Genomic DNA, 19,753 nt, shown 5'->3' with positions numbered 1-19,753 from the left:
CCAATTGGTGACCGATTTGGCCTTGTGAGCAGGTGCACCGTCCTGCTGAAACACTCGTGCACCTGTGAGCTCGAAGGAGTCTGGTAAATGATCACACACAAACTCCAGGTAAACATCCTGATTAACTCTAATGTTCTTGGGAAGCACAACAAGCTTCCCCAAACCTTGACCAGAAAAACAACCCCATACCATGAGTGAATCAGGATGTTTAACTGTGCTTTCAACATACCGTCGGTCAAGTGGGTCACTACCTTTGCGCCGGTACACACGTGCTCCTCTATTACAGGTGACACTAAACGTTGCCTCATCAGACCACAACACTGACAACCATTGCTCCTCACCCCAGTTAAGATATTTGTTAGCAAAGGCAAGCCTACGAAGTCGCTGGTATTTTGTGAGAAGAGGCTTTCTCACAGGCCTGTGACTTGTGTAACCAAGTTCATGGACCCTACAAGATACTGTGCGCACAGACACCTCAACAAACACTTCCGGGTTGCTCTCCTTTATTTTCCTTGCACTCACACGAGGATTAAACTCCACTGCATGTTTTAAAACATTAACAGACCTTGGGGAAGTTTTCCTAGGCCTACCAGACCGCGGTTTCTTTGTGGGAACATCACCACTGTTTTCCACTCGAAACCGCATGCACCACCTACGCACTGTCGATCGAGCCACACCAACCAATTTACTAATTTCCTTTGTTTGGTGGCCTGCCTCCTTTAGAGCAATGATCTGGGATATGATTTCACTCGATAGTTCATGGGGAGGTGGCATAACAAAGTGGCGAAAGCCAAAACACTGCGGGACACTCGGTAAAAAAGGGCGCAAAAAGAGAGGGAGACGCGGCAGAGCTCCTCTCTCTCAGGCAGCCCATGAGCAACTGAGGCGGGAACCAACCAGCGCGTCGGAAGGCCTCAGGCTACCGTGACGTCATGCTAGTACCGCAAACTTGTAGCTCAATTTTTACTGCCAAAAATGGGTGATTCTTTTTTGGCCATAAGTATTGCGCCCCAGCAGTAGGCGCTCGATAATTTTAACGAGCACTGTACATGTGTACTTCCAAAATTTTCTCGGTACCTCAATGGCTTTAAGACTGGAAGTAGACATGTACTGTCAAATGCACTTCAGTAAAGAAGGGGTTACTCTACCAGTATCATTTTTATCTTTCACTCCCCTACTAACTTCTTTATCACTCTGTCTAACTCTCTACCTCCTTCCAGAACATTTTCTTACATTCCCTCCACCTGACACTCAAATTCCTTCCAAATCCCTCATCCACTCCTCTTACTCTTTCTTACTAATCATTTCACCTCTCTCTTCCTCTCTACATATAACTCACTCTTCTGTCTCTTAACTTCTTCCGTACCTCTGCTTCCCGTTCACTCACCATAGCTATGTTTTCTTCTTTGTGCCACACCTTGCCTTACCTGTTCATTCCACCACGATGTTCCTTGCATCCCCTTTTTGTCTTCTCTTCACCCCTCAAACCACCTCAGATGCTGCACACATTTCATCTGTGAATATCTTGCACACATCTTCCACCTTCCCCATCTGCTTCTAATCATACCGTTTTTACCCAGTTGCTCCTTCATTTCTCTCATATTCTGCCTTTTTTCCATCCTCTTACAACCTTTCTACCCTCCTTGTGTGGACTACTTCCTCATGTCCTTCCCTCCTCCTATTCCTCCACTGCACTTGAACCTTGACTTTCATCACCACCAAGTGGTGATCAGGATGTCCACTACTCTTGCATCCATTACATACGGTACCTCATTCTCTCATCCACACACTCATTGCCTTTTGTTCCTTCAGTTTACCTCCCGCCCTTCTCATCACTCACCACATACACCTGTGGCTGACTGTGTGCCTAAAAAGGGTATTGGCTATCACCAACCCCCTCTCCACACAAATGTTTACTAGAACATTGCCATTCTCATCCACTTCTGCAGCCACACCCCACTCACCAACTACTCAATCCACCTTCACATCCTTACTTTTCCATTCATATATCCAGTCAAGAACACTCTCTCATTCCTCTCAAACTTTTCCATGCACGATTCCACATTTGCCCAGAACTCTTCTTTCCCTCTGCTTGCACGATCTTGTGTTAATGCATGCAAGCACACAATCGGTCACATTTTTATTTCCACTTTCAATCCTACCCACACACTGACTGATCCATACTGTCTTTATTCTCCTTCAAACTCTTGCACACAACAATACATAAACCCTGTTTTGCCCTCTCAGCCTCACCCACCCCCGCACATAAGCCTATACCCCATCTGTACTCCCACACGTTCACACTCTTACATATCCATTTAGTCTCAGTTAATCCATCTATGTTCACTTTTGCACCCTCAAGCACCTGGACATTTTCTCTCTCTCTGTCTCACCTCATCATTCACACCCCGTACATTCCGCGTTGCAATCCATGCCATGTCCTTTGTCCTTGGTAGTCATCTTCCTTATCCGAGGCTTCTTGTTGTACTTTATTTTTAGGTACCTTAGTTGATTTCCTGGGAGGGGCACTAACCCTCCGCCAATCCACTTGCTGACATGTACAGAACACATGATTGTTGGCTGTAAGGTTACCACCCAGTGTATTAAATGACTTCCTGGTTTACAGGAAATGATTTGGTTTGTCCCTCAACGTTGAGTTACCCGAAATGGAATACCACTACACTGAGTGAGTGGATGATGGGCGCCCCCCCACCGACCACAACAGTACTAAAAAATATTTATACAGATGATAAATCAAACCTTCATTTATAGTCTGAAGAAATAACCAAAATGAAAGTATCAACCAGTGTCATACAAGGTTGTAATGGATCTACAGTTATTTTCTGGCTGGTGACATACATCATCATTGACTATCTCGACAAAAGTTACAGTGAATTTCAGTACCAAGTTTGAAAAATAAACAGCACTTTCTATGCTGATGACGACCTGTTATTTGCACACTCTGATGAAGCCATGAAGTGCTCTAGAAACTATTAGGTATTTGTGGGCTAAGCATAAGTAAGATGAAGTCAACTACCCATATACAACAAAAATGAACAACCAGAGGAAATAAATGGTATAATAGTGACAGACAATATAAAATACCTTTGAGTTAACATTACCAATAAAATGGACTGTATAAGAGAACATAAAGGAAAACAGCCACAAAAGGCAGAAATCCACATTAACCAAATAAAATCCATAACCTCGCAAAACTGCAACCAAGTAAGCATATGAAGTGTTCTGGAAAAATGCAGCCCTGCCAAGCAGGGTATACTGTACAGATGAGAAGCTATGTTTATCAACACAGGCAAAATTAATTTACTTCAAATAACAGAAAACACGGCTTATAAAAAAAATCACTTGAGCACCGAATTAAACAAGTTGTGCACTTAGAGCTGAGATTGGCACATTCACTTTATGTACAAGAGATGTACAAAGTAAATTATCGTATGTCAGATACATTTTGAATGATGAACACCCGTTCCTTCTGCCTATGGGTGACTTTACACTGAGTGACATGCCGAATGTTTTCCTGTACACCAGGAAACCGTTTACTATGCTGGGTGGTAACCAAATAACCAAGTTATGGCGCCTGGTGGTTTAGTGGGTAATTGCGGTGCTCCAATCAGATTGAGCCAGTGAAAGTTTATATCCAAGGGGTGGTTGGAGTTATTGCTCACATAATGCCACTCAGGGATGAGTGAGGATGGTCATTCTCATCTTAAATTACAGGACCAACTTACCTAGCCCCGGGCTCCTACGCTCCTTGTGGGGCAACGTGGGACTAGAGGATGGATGGATGGAAAACAATGAGTAAGAAAAGGCAGTACAGTAACCCCTCCAATATCCGGATCAATAGAGCCATAGGCAGGTCCGGATAGTGGTCCTGTCCGGATATTGGGCCCCAGCTTATGGACTAGTACTTACGGACCCTAACTCTGAAAAACACCTACACAACTCCCTCTGGACATGCATAGCACCTATTTAAGACCCAAATCACACCAATAAGGGACATAAAAGACTGAAATAAATGCAAAAGAACCATAAAATGAGGTTTTAGAGGTGAGTTTATACAATATTAAACATTCTGGGTACTTACAAGTCCCTTGGTCTTGGACTGGTTTGAACCGCCAGTTTGCAGTCCACAGTTAATCCTCTGCACTCTAAATTCTAATTTCTTAACACTGCACAACACTGTAAATTCCTGTGTGTTCTAGTGGCAAGGTATTGCAGTTTATTCACTGTTTATTCACAAAAAACAAGCACCTGTGGCTTGCACTGTTATGAGTATCTGCTCTCCATCGGAGTTAAGCTGTGACTGTTGATGTTGGTGGGGTAACAGAGTTGCCAGATCGCAACAGCCACATTACCAATCTCCTCAACTTTCATTGTCAAATATAACTTTTCATTACCAAATTCGTAAAGCTAGCATATATTCTTCACTAATTATATATACAAGTGGAAATACATGTAATCACTCTCCTTATAACTAACACCATGTTGATTATTTTCACACTATGTAGGGTAGCAGATTAATCAGAGAGAGCAAACAATCCACCATCTCCATCCTGTGTATCCTCATACATGTGAAAAATCCATTTGGTAATGCATTATTCTAATGCATTACCAAACGAATTTTTCATTACCAAATTGGCCCACACTTGGTAATGAAAAATACCAAATGGCAACCTGACAGGGGAGGGGGGAGTGGGAAGAGAGGAAGGGGTGAAGGGACCATGGTGTAACAGCTGTTTGGCGCCAGGCGGGAATTTCAAATTATGGGAAGGAAAAAAGTCAGATTTTTTTCGAATTTTTTGCAGTTTTTGGCCCATTTTGGGAATATTGGATCCCAGGAGGATTATGTCCGGTTAGTGGGGATGTTCGGATATTGGGCGTTCGGATATTAGAGGGATTACTGTATTTTTGGACCAATATGAAAACCAAAGAACAAGTTCAGCTAAATTAATGTTATATACAGAAAGTAAATCTAAATTTGGAAGGATTAGCAAAAGAAAAAATTTAAAGTAAAGCTGAATATTATTGACACATAAATACGGCAAGCACAAATACCTGGCAAGACCGCACTAAAATACAATAAGCAGTGGAAGTATAAAATTAAAGAAGACACACTATGAAAATGGTTGGGACTCATTAATACTATTCAGAGCATGATCAAACACACTAAACTTAAATTGGAGAGAAAAAATCAGTAATGAAGAAACAGTGTGTCCAACATGCCAGCACAAAAATGAAACATCAGAACACTTTTTACTAGACTGTGATGGTTTAAGCCAAATGAGAAACAAGAATAACCTACTGCAGCAGCCATTGCCAGAGAACAGAGCAGATGTACCGTAATCAATCATCTACAGTAATCCCTATACTATCCGGACACCCACTATCCGGACTCCCCACTTACCGGACATTGTGGGCCTGGACCTTCGGAACCCAAAAATGGCCAAAAAAAGAAAAAATCCCCCCCAAATCTGAATTTTTTCCCACACATAATTTGAAATTCCCACGCGGCGCCGAACAGGCCAGCTGTGTTCACACACGGCCCCTTCACCCCTTCCTTCCTCCCCCCCCCAGGGTTGCCATTTGGTATTTTTCACAAACAAATGTGGGCTAATTTGGTAATGAAAAATTCGTTTGGTAATGAATCAGAATAATGCATTACCAAACGGATTTTTTACATGTATGAGGATACACAGGATGGAGATGGAGGATTGTCTGCTCTCTCTGATTAATTTGCTAGCTCGCATAGCATGAAAATAATCAACATGCAGTTAATTATAAGGAGAGTGATTAATATTCCACTTGTATATATACAGTAATTAGTGAAGAATAAATGCTTGCTTTACGAATTTGGTAAAGTTAAATTTGGTAACGAAAACTGAGGAGTTTGGTAACGTGGCCAAGTTCCGATCTGGCAACCCTGCTTCCCCCTCACCACCAGTTACCACCTAACTGCAATCACGGGTAGATGCTTATCACAATGGATGCCACACGTGCTCGTTTTTGTGAATAAACAGTGAATAAACTGCAATACCTCGCCACTAGACCACATGGGAATTTACAGTGTTGTTCAGTGTTAAGAAATTAGAATTTAGAGTGCAAAGGATTAAGTGTGGAGTGCAAAGTGACAGTTGAAACTAGCATGGTGCAATTAACAGAATATGCAGTGTTAAACAATTATAACTCACAGTGCAAAGAATTACTGTAAGTGCAGCACAACACTGGATTACTGTACGTGCTTCAAGAGCATTTTCATCACTGACAAAGCCTTAGAGAAGGCAGCCACAGATATGCTGTAAGTACCCTGTAAGTTACTATTCTATTCTATTCTATTCTATAGCCCGACGCCCTAATCCCGCAAAGGGTGGCCGCAGACAAAACGCCTCCAAGTCGCTCTGTCACCCACCATCCGACTACCCTCCCCCCAACTCACCCCCCCCCTCCCTCATATACCTCTCAACTCCATCCCTCCACCTCATCCTCGGTCTACCTCTCCCTCTCCCTCCCCCCACCTCACCCACATACACCCTCTTAGTCAGTCTTTCATTCTCCATTCTCCCCACATGTCCAAACCACCTCAGTGTATTTCTCCTAATCTTCTCAACCACATCCACATCCACCCCACAGCGTTCCTTCACTTCCTCATTCGTCAACCTGTCCCTCCACATGCTCCTCTCAAGTAACTCATTTCCACTGCTCTCACTCTTGACTTGTTCCCCTCTTGTAAGGTCCATGCCTCGCTTCCATACATCAGAGTAGGGATCACAATACTATCATGCAGTGACTTCTTAACTTCCATATTCACCTTCCTATTTCTCATCACTGCTCTCAGTGTACCAACAACCTTCCTTCCCTGCTGTACCCTTTCACACACTTCATCCCCCAAAGTTCCATCCTTACTCATCACACTACACAAGTACTTGAATGCACTCACATTCTCCGTATCCTCACCATCCAACCTCACTGCACACTCTGTGACTTCATTCCTCTCAAACACCATAACTTTACTTTTGTTTACATTAACTTTCAGATTCCTCCTCCTACACACTGTCCCAAATTCATTCACCAAACCTTGCAACTCCCATTCATCTTCACTCAACAGCACTGTATCATCAGCGAACAGCAACACCGGAAGCTTCCAAATCTCACCCTCATTCATTAGAGCCATCCCCACATCCACTGCCCTACCCTGCACTTCCTTTACAACCCCATCCATGTATTTATCAAACAGCCATGGAGACATCACACAACCCTGTTTCAGTCCCACATTGAGATCAAAGAACTCACTCAGCTCACCATCCATTCGAACCGTAGCCCTAGCTCCCTCATACATACTCTTCACAGCACTCAACAATTTCCCCTCCACTCCATATATTCTTAATACCTTCCACATACCTTGCCTATCTATTCTGTCATAAGCTTTCTCCAAGTCCATGAAGGCAGCATACACTTTCTTTCCCTTCTCTAGATACTTCTCCACTCAACATCTTAGAACAAATATCTGATCTACACACCCTTTTCCCTTCCTAAATCCCCCTTGTTCTTCTCCAACTAGCTCCTCTGTCATATGCCTAACCCTATCAATGAGTATTCTACCATATATTTTACCAGTCACACTAAGTAGGCAAATACCCCTATGGTTACCACATACTTCTCTCTCTCCTTTTCCTTTGTATAAAGGAACAATTATACCTGATTTCCAGTCCTCTGGAACCCTTCCCTCTTCCCAAGCCAATCTACACAACTTCCATATCCACTCCACAACAATCTCACCCCCATACCTAAGCATTTCACCACACACTCCATCAATTCCTGGGGCCTTTCCCAACTTAATATTCTTCATCGCTTCCACTACTTCCATCCTACTGATCTCTTCCTCCCTCCTCTCATCTCTTCTTCTCCCAGCCATTCTCCAACCACTTATACTCGCACTGTTCTCACTCTCTACATTCAACAAATCCTCAAAGTGCTCCTTCCATCTCCTCAGTTTCTCTCTCTTCTCCACCAACAAGCTATTATTCCTATCTTTCACTCCCCTACTATTTCCCCTTTCACACTGCCTGACTTTCTTTACCTCCTTCCAAAACAATTTCTTACTCTCCCTCCATTTCACACTCAGATTCCTCCCAAACTCTTCATCCACTTTCTTTTTACTCTCCTTCACCAGTCTCTTAACCTCCCTTCTCCTGCTCACATATACCTCTCTCTTCTCTCTCTCATCTTCTCCCCTACCTCTACTCGCTAACCATTCACTATATGCCTTCTTCTTTTGTTCCACAGCTCGTTTCACCTCATCATTCCACCATGCTGTCCCTTGCACACCCTTGCATCTCCTCCTCACTCATAAACCGCCTCACACTCTGCACCTATCTCTTCCGTGAATATCTTACATACGTCTTCCACCCCTTCCATCTGCTCTAGCTCATACCTTCCCAGTCTTTCTTCCACTATGCTCTTATACTCTGTCATTTTCTCACTGTCTTGCAATTTCTCCACTCTTCTCACAGGAGTTGCTTCCTCCTGTCTTCCCCTTCGTCTCCTCAACCACTTTCTTTGCAGCTCTACCTTGGCCATCACTGCTAAATATTTTCCATAACCACTTCTAATTCCTCATTCTCTGGTTCCTTTTCATTCATTTCATGCTTTATGTCCATTACTGGTGTGAATAGGGTCTTACATAGGTTTAAATAGGTGCTATGCATGTCTGGCAGGGTTATTTAGGTGGCTTTCAAAGTTAGGCCGAGTTAGGGTCCTTAAGTACAAGTCCAGGGGGCTGGGGCCCACTATCCGGACAGGACCACTTTCCGGACACGCCTTTGGCTCTATTACGTCGGAGGGATTACTATTTCTGTTTGGGGAAAAGTATGAAAAACAAGTAACAGAAAACAAAGACAATAAATGAACTGTGGAAACTATGAGAAAATAAATGATCAGCACACAACAAAACAAAAAAGACTGAAAAGGATAAGGAGCAAGGCACCGATGCAAAAAGTTACGCCCCACCTATCAGTACTACTACTACTATGATATTTATAAATACCACACCACTGTCATCATACCGTATATTAACATTTTTTGGTAACTTGTTCTAATCATTTATATCGTACATTCTATGCATAAGTCTTTCGTTTGAGTTTTCCGACACCTTTTGAATAGCTCCTGAGCCTCCTTAGATTTGTGTTGCTGGTTTTAAACATCTGAATCAATGTTTTGATATCCTGTCATAATTTTAAATAATGTAGCTACTACAATCATATCGCCTCTCCATCTATCTTCAAGCTTTGGTATATTTACCTTTCTTAATCATTTTTTGTAGTCCAGATTTAATTAATTCTTTACCAATCGGACACGGCTTTTCCATATTTCCTATTGAAATGAGTCTATCACAGGTTCATTGTTTTACCGCATTACCATAGCTACAGGGCATTTTTATAAAGTTACCTCTGAAAGCTGTAAATGAGAATTTAAAATGCATAAATATTCCTCTGACACCTACCAACAGCCGGCCATATCTAACGTTCCTAATGCCTATCTATCTATAGTCCAACGCCCTAATCCCGCAAAGGGTGGCTGTAGACAAAATGTCTCAAAGTTTCTCTGTCACCCACCGTTTGACTGCCCTCTCCCCAACTCACTCCCCCCTCCCTCATATACCTCTCAACTCCATTTCTCCACTTCATTCTCAGTCACCCCCTCTCTCTCTCTTCCTCCACTTCACCTAAGAACACCCTCTTAGTCAGCCTTTCATTCTTCATTCTCTTCACATGTCCAAACCACCTCAGTGTACATTTTTAAATTTGAAAGCTGGATGTCAAACACATTAAGTTAGATTGGGTTTGGTTAATTCATTAAATTTCCCATAGCTCTGATGCAGATATTAATATTTAGAGTATGATGCACTGATGCATTCAGTTGGAGCGGTGATTAGTATTAAAAAAAAAAAAAAAAAAGGTCAGTCAGAGAGATTGTCGGTAAACACTGCAGCAGGCGACCTGGCCACTTCAATATATATATATATATATATATATATATATTTTTCCCATAACTTTTTGCAGTCAGAATTCAACAGTTAACTGTGTTGCATATGTCGGTATTTATTTCCTTTATTACCATTTCTTTAGCAGGCAATCTTACCATAACCAGTGGATTTGTGCTATAATATAGTGTATGCCTGTATGTGTTTTTTGTGTGCAAATGAGTATTACCAAATCCTGCTCAACATACTGAAAGGTGGATTTCATTTCCCAACTTCCAAAGTCAATGCTGGGCTAGATTAGGTTAGGTTTAGATAAAACATTTTGGTTAGGCCAGTCCCTTCCACCATTACCATTATTTCCCATCAGACTGTCATAGTCATATTATGGTTATTATTCATTTCCACAACAAATGAGGCCTCAAAACACTCAAATGAACTAAAAAACTATCAAATGGAACAAAAAAAAAGAAAACACCAAAAATAGGACATGGCAATAAAAGGAAATATTTACCATATGTTCTTAACTTGAGATCATGAGTTTGTTATATCTGGAATCTGCATGCCTGTTTGGTAAAGAACTACCCAGATTTCATCAGCTTCAGGGCAGATGTGTTACTCGTCATCATACCTTTTTTATTTCATGTTTCTCCTTAGCTGATGGGATCATACCTGAACTATGTACTCCTGACGTAGGCTTATGTACGGTAGGTCTTATAAATGTTCCTGAAACCCTTTTCTGTCAAATTCTTAAGTTCTTTTAGGCAATAACTTGGAAATGCTTGATTTGTGACAAACATGAAGGTTAAATTTTATCAATTCAAAAAAAACACCAGAAAATCATAGTATACAGTACATCAACGACTTACCCAAAATAGCAAGCTCCACATGCAAGATCTTTGCAGACGACACATAAATATACAGTATAACCAAGTCAATACACCAGAAAAATGCCAAATAATACAAAGTGGTACAAACAATATGGTAGAACTGTCTGATAAATGGCTAATGAGGTTCAATCCTGCTAAATTCAAAGTTATGTATATTGGTAAGAACAATCCATGGCACACCTATGACATCAGAAGGGTTAATATATCGGACTCCACATCACAAAAAGACCTGAGGGTACTATTTAACGATAACTTAAAATTTGACATACACACTAACAGGATCATGTCTAGCAAACAGTATCCTTGGATGTGTGAAGACAACATTCAGGTATTGGACGAATGAGGGTTTCACCATCATCTACAGGACATATACTAGAACCCACCTGGAGTATGTCTTTCAAGTATGGTCTCCCCAACAAAGAGGAAACATAAACAAAATTGAAAAAGTTCAACGAAGAGCCACTAGGACAAGCCCACATCTCAGACCTTACCTTTGAACGTCTTCAAACTCTCAACTTCCCAAAACTGGAGGACCGTAGAAGACAAGGAAACATGACTGAGGTCTTTAAGATACTGCAAGAACGTAAGAACATTAATCACTTAGACCTCTTTCAAAGGACAGATACCAATGTGCGTGGGAACTCAAGAAAGCTGTACAAAGAGCGATTCAATAAATCACAAACCGGAAACATATCTGCTGAGTAATCAATAACTGGAACAGACTCTCAGAGAATGTAATGAGTGCACCCTCAATAAATATTTTTAAGGAAAGGTATGATAAACACATGGTACATGTGGGAACGGAGGCGGGCAATAGGATCTATATAGATCAATGGCGAACCCATGGATTTTATTGGTAAGTGTTATTGGTAAGTCTAAAGTCCATTCTTGTCCGAAACGGTATGACCAAATAATTTTATACTGGTCGCGCTGCAGTAAAGCAGAGCCCGACGCCTCTCCTACATTAAGGCCGACTTTGCTCCTTCCCTAATATCCACTGTAACTAAACACTTCCTGACACATTTTCCTCATGCCCACAATCTATAACGACTCAGTTACTCATGCACCACACCAAACAGTACCAACCCTTCGAGAAAATATGACAGAATCACACCTCCTGTCTTCGGAAGCAGAGACTCAGGCTTCGCGGCTTCGTGTTGACGTTTGGAAGAGCTTTCTAGAACTTACGCGACATTTGTATAACAGTCTGGTACGGTACTGTTGTTTTCATTTTTAAAATGATTAGTATATTAATGAATGACTATTGGAGAAAACACAACAGCGATTTTGTAGAAACGAACTGAACTGAACTGAAATATTTATTCAAGGTGATACCCTCCCTATCCTAATGCTACGTGCGCGTTACCGAGGACGAGAAGATAGCACTCAGGATCTATCCACGTGTGAGGGGCTCAGCTGGAGGGAGAGGGGCGGAGAAGGATGGTAATATCGGGTCTCTGGCAGGGCAGGTGACGAGGGATCTAGGACTTGGGGTTTGGGGAGGCCGGGCAGCGCAAGGGGGGGGGGTGCACTGGCGTGATCAGTCCGTGTGTAACACTGGGGGGGGGGGAGGTCACACCTAGGGCGAACCCGTGGCTAGGCGACACACACTCCGCGCTTAAGGTTATGGTCACAAGAGTTCACAATTGTACACGGGGTGGAGGCAACACAGGGGGGGGTGCACTGAAGTGGGGAGGGGAAAAGGGGGCTAGCCCACTGGCGTGGGGCTCACAGACACTAGGGGAGGGAGGGGCACAACCTTAGAGTTTCTTACTCACGGTACTGGCGGAGTGGAGGGCACGGGTCATGGGTGGCAGGAGGTCCTACGAGGGAGCTTTATGTGGCGGCTGGGCGCCGGGGCTGGGCTGTCCGGAGTGCAGTACAGGGATAGGTCATTTGTGGGTTCACCACGAGTCCTGGAGGAGTTGGTGAGCCTGTAGCCGCTCAACCCTCCTGAAGGAGACGGCCTGTAGCCGCTCCCGCCTTCATCAGGAGACGGCCTGTAGCCACTCCGAAGGTACCTTCCCTGAGACGCCTGTAGCCGCTCGCCCCTCCTGAAGGAGACGACCTGTAGCCGCTCTGAGGGTAATAAGGAGATGGCCTGTAGCCGCTCCTGCCTTCATCAAGAGATGGCCTATAGCTGCTCCGAAGGTGCCTTCCCTGAGACGGCCTGTAGCCGCTCAACCCTCCTGAAGGAGACGGCCTTTAGCCACTCCCGCCTTCGTCAGGAGACGGCCTGTAGCTGCTCCGAAGGTGCCCTTGGGTCTGCTGGCAGCTGCCCACTCCCCCAGGCCATGGCCAGTAGCCGGGCCTTGGTGACGGCCTGCAGCCGCACTCCCAGGAAGCCACGGCCAGTAGCCAGGCCCTGCAGCAGGAGATGGCCTGTAGCCACTCCTCCGTCTGAAGCTGACGCCTGTTCCCTGACCCACGACCCAGAGGGAGTCTCGGGCCTAGAGGAGTATTGGAGAGGCCCCTTAGTCTTCCCCAGCCTCTGCTCCCTGCAACCGTATCTGGAAGAGACCCACCTGACAGACCCCGATGCAGACCGGTTCTGCAACCCCTTCCTGTCGGCGCCGCCAAGCCCTGGGGACCGCAGCCCTCGGGAACCCCAGACCACCCCCAGGACTCCCAGGTGGGAACTCCCCACACCTTAATGTCGGAGATCTTCATCCTCCATCAGGAGCCTGAGCAACAGGTTCAGGCAATTGTTCGGCCCCAGCCCTGAGGGCCGCACTCCTGTCCCCAACCTTGAGAGTGCGGGACCCTTTGCCACCTACAGCCCTGGACGAGAACGGACGCCCCTGCACGTGATCTCGTGGCCTCTGGATATAGAGGCCCCCAATGGTGCCCAGCTCCGTCAGTAGTGGAGCTGTGACACCCCTCCACCCTTGCACCTGACCGCCACGACGTCCAGACCCAACAGGAGTGACAGTAATAGTGCAGTGTTTGTTATCAAGTAATGGAAGGGCAGAACAGTGAACTAACCCTCCAATGGAAATCACTAATAATACCCAAGTGGTGGATAGAATAACAGCTACGGTGTACAGTGTATGTGACCAAGGGATATAAAGACGAAACAGTGAACTACCCCTCTGATAGAAGTCAGTGATAATACCAAAGTGGTGGAGTGAGTGACAGCGACAGTGTAAACACAAATACAGCCACCCAGTGAGAGTCGAGTCTAATGGGGTAAATACGCAACCATCAGAAAATATCTTCTGATACTAAGACCATAATCAGACCCCAGTGCCAAAGCAACACTCACCAGTAGGAAATAACATTGGTAACTCCACGAGTATAGAAAACCCGGACTTACCCTAAATAAGAACACTTTGCCTCAAGTGCTAATGACCCGAGCGGTATCCTGCGAGATACTGATAACCATATCTAGACATAAGAGCTTGTAATTGCCCAGTGTATTTGTATCAGTGACATCTACTCGTTCCTCTGTCCAACTAAGTAGTTCACGTGTAAGGTTGTTGCCTGGAATTTTTGTCCTACCTCTCTCTTATTTGTCTAGGCCCCGGTCTAGAAAGAGAGCCCCGCTATACGCTAGGTGTTTACGGGATGGAAAGCCAAACCTAAAACACCTAGCATTACAGTAATAACTGAAATGAAACTTAACAAATTAATCACAATTCTGACCGAGATTCGATCTCAGGCCCCCGCGCATCACATGTACACACGTTACCACTGAGCCAAAGACAGGATCCTTGCTCTGCCTTCAAGCAATGCGGGCTTTTATACACCCCATTACATCCCTCTTTTCTCCCTTTGGTGATTAATTTGGTGAGTTTCGAACACAAAAAGTAGTGTAAGCATTGGAGGTCACCATGGGGAGGCTGTGGACCACACCAAAACACCCCATCCCCGGGATGTTCGGACAGAGACGCTGTCAGCTAACCAAGGACCAACGACAAATTGCCAACCAAGCCCCGCCTCACATCCCACATCGCTCCCAACCAATGTAATAACTGAAATGAAACTTAACAAATTAATCACAGTCCTGACCGAGATTCGATCTCGGGCCCTCGCACACTTGCACACGTTACCACTGAGCCAAAGAAAAGATCCTCACTCTGCCTTCAAGCAACGCGGGCTTTTATGTACCCCATTATAAGTATTTTCTCATTTCTCCTCTTTCCTCATCATAAGTTATTTAGTTTCACAGAATGGACGAGCAAAGGAATATGCTGATTCATTCCATATCTCTTCTTATTCCTGCAACACCATATCCGAATTACGATCGAGAGAATTAATTGTAAGTTTGGGCCTATAAGCGCCACTCCTGTCCACAAGTGTGTGTCCGTGCATCTTCACAAGCACCTTCTTTAGGGGTGGGATTGTCAAACATTCTTGCCAGACTCCCATATGGGCCAATCAAGAAACGCCTTCGTGATTGGTTTACTATTGGAATCACTGAGTTAGTGGGAAATTAGCCTCCAGGACAGTTACAGGGGCTTTCCTAGGCTCGGTTGATCCTGATAGGCACTCTCATTCAACCCTGTATCAGCCTATCCATGTCCCAGAACCAGGCTATTTATTGGAATTTTGATTTTCCCAAAAATATTTTTTTCCATTACAAATCAATCATAAATGAAAAAAAACACATCAAAAGTGCATACTTACTCTCTGTTGCCGGCTTTCAAGCCATACTCTCCCTGTGCGGGCCTCCCACTGCTCTCCACCTCCACCACGCTTCTCTCTTCAAAGCTGGGCTGCCCTCCCACCCCTCTCCCACCCCCATCCCATGGGCTACCACCGCCAGCCAGCGTCACCCCCTGCACCAGACAGGCCGTGCCAATACTCTGAGTCAATTTGCCATGCTAGGAAGTTCAAAGATGCCCACGAAAAATGAAAACGTCACATGACGTGAACTGGCATCTGTTGACCGCACGTTATTATGACATGAACCGGTGCCTAGGGGTTGATGTTCTTCTGGGGACCATTTTATGCTAGCCTTTCTGGCCCTTTTGGGGATGGTGACAGACACGGATTTGGGGCAGTACACCCCTCTTAATTTCGGTAGACAAGTTATCACTTTCAATAAAATGACAGTTAATTATCCACATAAATGCCCTATATGTCTTACATCATTGCCACCATAGAATCATTTCAATGAAAGGGAGGAATCTGACAATTAATTACGAGGAATTTGTTAATGAGTCAGCATTAATTCAATCTATCCATCCATCATCCAGTCCTATGTTGCCCCATGAGGAGTGAAGGAGCCTGGGGTTAGGCATGTTGGTCCTGACATTTAAGAGGAGAGTGACCAGCCTCACTCATCCCTGAGTGACATTACATAAGCAATAAACCCCAACCACCCCTTGGATATAAATCTACACAGGCTCAATCTGATTGGAGCACCGTAATTATCAACTAAACTGAAATACCTGCTCAGCAGAGCGAACCAGACATCACTGTCATGGGGGGATGTGAATTTAAGAATAAAAAAATGCAAATATTTCTCGAAAGTAGAGACAAAGAACTGACTTGTGAAAATCAAGCAGTAAGTTTTACTTTATTCCGACTTACTTCACCAGTTCTCTAAGGACAAGAATTTTATAATCTTTCTCAACAGTACACAGCAAAGACTAATCGCTCACGAATGCTGGTTGTTAGTACTGTTAGTCTCTTGAGAAAGTGACTCCACCCCTGACAATCAATAACTAATACTAATTGAAATGCGTGATATACAACATAGTGCCCCCGAAAAGGAAGCAAGTGAGGAACAGCATAGTGCCCTCGAAAATGAGACGAGTGGCATACAGCCCAGTGCCCCCGGGAACATACCGACACCCTCACCTGGATCCCATGGAGTAGCCACAACCAGACGACTGGATACCGCGCAACAACGGCATACGTCAGCCCGGGCCGTGCGCCCCCATAACACTCAGCTGTCGCACCATCACCATAGCAGGAGAAGGACACTATCTTTGGGGAGTGGGATTGCCGGATCAGCTAGGGGTGGAGCTGCTCTCATAGCTCCAGACAGCGCCCCTCAGGAGACGGCCTATTGCTGCTCTTGCCCTCGCCAGACGGCCTATTGCCGCTCCGAAGGTGCCCCTCTAGAGACGGCCTATTGCTGCTCCTCCCTCCTGCAGAATGAGACGGCCTATTGCCGCTCCCGCCTTCGCCAGATGGCCTATTGCCGCTCCGAAGGTGCTGCCCCTGAGACGGCCTATTGCCGCTCCTCCCTCCGGCAGAAGGAGACGGCCTATTGCCGCTCCCACCTTTGTCAGACGGCCAATTGCCGCTCCGAAGACGTTGCCTCTGAGACAGCCTATTGTCGCTCCTCCCTCCAGCAGAAGGAGACGGCCTATTGCCGCTCCCGCCTTTGTCAGACGGCCAATTGCTGCTCCGAAGGCGAACAGAGGTGCGCTGACTCCCCCACTCAGGCCACGGCCAATTGCCGGGGCCCTCGGCCAAAGGGAGGTGTTGAGTGAGTCATCGCCCCAGCAGGAGACAAGAGCCCGGACCTCCCGTACCGGAGAGCCCCAGCCAGGCCCTACGGCCTCTCCTGGCCTCCGCTCCCTACGCCTGGCTCTGGAGAAGACTCACCTGACGGACCCTGGTTCAGGTCGGTGCCACAGTTCCTCCCTGTCGGTGCCCCTCGACTCTGGGGACCGCAGTCCTCAGTCCCTTCAGACCCTTCCCAGGACGCCCGGGCGTGATCTCCCCACGCCCACGGGGCGACGCAAGACCTCTACCTCCGGCCGAGACCTGAGCCAGAGATTTCTGGATCTGTTTGGCCCCAGTCCTGAGGGCCACACCCCTGAGCCTAGCCCGGAGACTGCGGGCCCCTTCACCACCTGCAGGCCTGGAAGCGAGAGGACGCCCCTGCGAGTTGTCCCGTGCCCTCTCGGCATGCCCCCCCTTGGCGGTGCCCCTATCCCGGCCGAGTTGTCGCCGGCGTGTCTCCCCGCCGCCTCCACGATGATTGACTCATGATAAGTGTGGTGTTGCCCCAGCAATAGTGAACTGTTTTAGGTTAACTCTGATGTTGCCCAAACTAGTGTAACGACGGTACAGTGACTTAATACCTGTGAAATATCGGGGCAAGTGAAATCACGGTGGATGAGTAAAGGATGAGTGCATAAATTTACTTCTGGTAAATCAGACTCATGAGCGACAGAAAATCAGTAAGACTATTCCCCCCCGAGAAATCCTCTGTAGTAAGATACTCCAACCTCTTCGGCTCTAAGGAAATGAGAAAGTGTTAATATTTCCCCACTTGTATTGCCAGTGCATTCTCAATGTCATTCCCTCTCCCCAGTAACTAGCGTGAACGTAAACAAGAAATAGAATCAATTACCAAAACCCTTTTGCTATCAGGAAATATTAAGTTCAAAGTAATAATACTTACTCTTCCCCAGTATTACCATAACTCTGTTCTGACCCGCTGCAAGTCACTCCCCTCGCCCCCCCCCCCTCCCCGTGAGCCTCACTCCCCGCGCCCCGCGCGCGCCTGTATTCTCTGTACACCTGTGCACTATTGGCATCAGTATCAGTTAAGCCAGTATCCTGCGAGATACTAATATCCTAGTTAAGGTTTTATTTCTTTGCTAAATATTGTGTTGTAATATCTGCTGTCTTTATCCTGTGTCTGACTATGGTAATATACGTGTAGAGGTTATTGCCTGGAGTTTTTGTGTCCTACCTCTCTTCATTGCACTAAGCCCCGGTCTCGAAAGAGGACCCCGCTACACGTTAAGTGTTCTAGGACCGAGAAGTCGAGCCTTTTTCACCTAGCATTACACTAATAATAATGGATAGGTTCTTGCCGATGCTTAACCCCTGGCTGGCACAACGGATTTAAGTTTGATACAAAAGAACTGACCTAAATACCAGTTATGAATAATGTAAGGGGTCTGTGCAAACTAGGAGCGGCAAACTAACGTAAGTTTAATGTGGAGAAGGAAAAAAACACGATTCTAATTACATTAAGCTCAAAGAAAAGAACTGTAAATTTATTGATTACAATAGAATAAATTTACGTTATATGAATCTCATAATGAATTCAAAAGGGGAATTCATGGTCACAGAGGGACTCATGAATTCAAATAACAAAGGAAATACACTCACTCACTCATTCAAAAGCTAATCGAACTTAAGCCCAGATAAACGAACAGAAATACTGGTCAGTGGAGGGACGGAGCCGAAGCTACGAAAGACTGGGCGTCTGCATGTCGAACACCAAGCACTGCTATTCGTTGCTAAGCTCACTTTGCTGATCACCGTCTAGGCTAGGTGGAGATCCAGGAAATCGCTGTACAACGGAGATGCTGCTCTCTACGCTGGGCACAAACAATCCTACTCTCAAGGCAGCCCAAAACTGACTAAGTTCAAACTGGGAAGGGGGTTAAGAGATGGCCGTGTTCGCCGGAAGTAGGCGTGTCCTAACTTCAACGGTCAATGGAGAGAGAGCGAACGATATACACACGTAATAAAATCACTCAGTGAAAGCACTAATGTCGTGCATAAGAATGGTCACTTATGAAACAGTGACAAATGTTCTGAAAACTATCCCAATCGAAGTGCATACGAGGACAGTTGAAATGAGTGATGTCCAGTGAGACCTCCACTACAGTTCGTGGTTTTCTCGCCAAAGTACAATGTCACGAATTTGTATAAATACACTCACGCGAATTCATGACAACCATCACCCCAGGAGAAGAGTACAGAGAGGTGACCCCCCCCCACAAGATGACAGGGAGGCTATCTCACCTGCCAAGCCTTCCCAGCAAGAATGACATATATCCCCCGTGACCCGACGCCCCTTTTCCCAGCAGCCAGACCACCGGGCAGTACGCAGGTTGAGTGCACTACACTCCAGTGGAGGAAGCACTCGCCAGAATCGGGGTGGGAC

General features: G+C 45.4%; 1 protein-coding gene across 1 annotated transcript in view; it reads right to left on the bottom strand.

Annotated features, from left to right (window-relative positions):
- The window catches only part of LOC145411056 (peptidyl-prolyl cis-trans isomerase FKBP4-like), a 243,087-nt gene extending 231,049 nt beyond the window's left edge, over nucleotides 1-12,038 (bottom strand). The window contains exon 1 of the mRNA XM_080281129.1: nucleotides 11,968-12,038. The gene's annotated coding sequence lies outside the window, so the exon portion shown is untranslated. The remainder of the gene's footprint in view (nucleotides 1-11,967) is intronic.
- Between the last annotated feature and the right edge of the window lie 7,715 nt (nucleotides 12,039-19,753).

The sequence above is a fragment of the Coenobita brevimanus genome, chromosome 87, assembly GCF_032717465.1.
Source record: "Coenobita brevimanus isolate Jiangsu-jjx chromosome 87, ASM3271746v2, whole genome shotgun sequence".
Classification (NCBI taxonomy): Eukaryota; Metazoa; Arthropoda; class Malacostraca; order Decapoda; family Coenobitidae; genus Coenobita; species Coenobita brevimanus.
The sequence above is the reverse complement of the archived record's forward strand: the minus strand, read 5'-3'. Positions and strand labels throughout refer to the sequence as shown.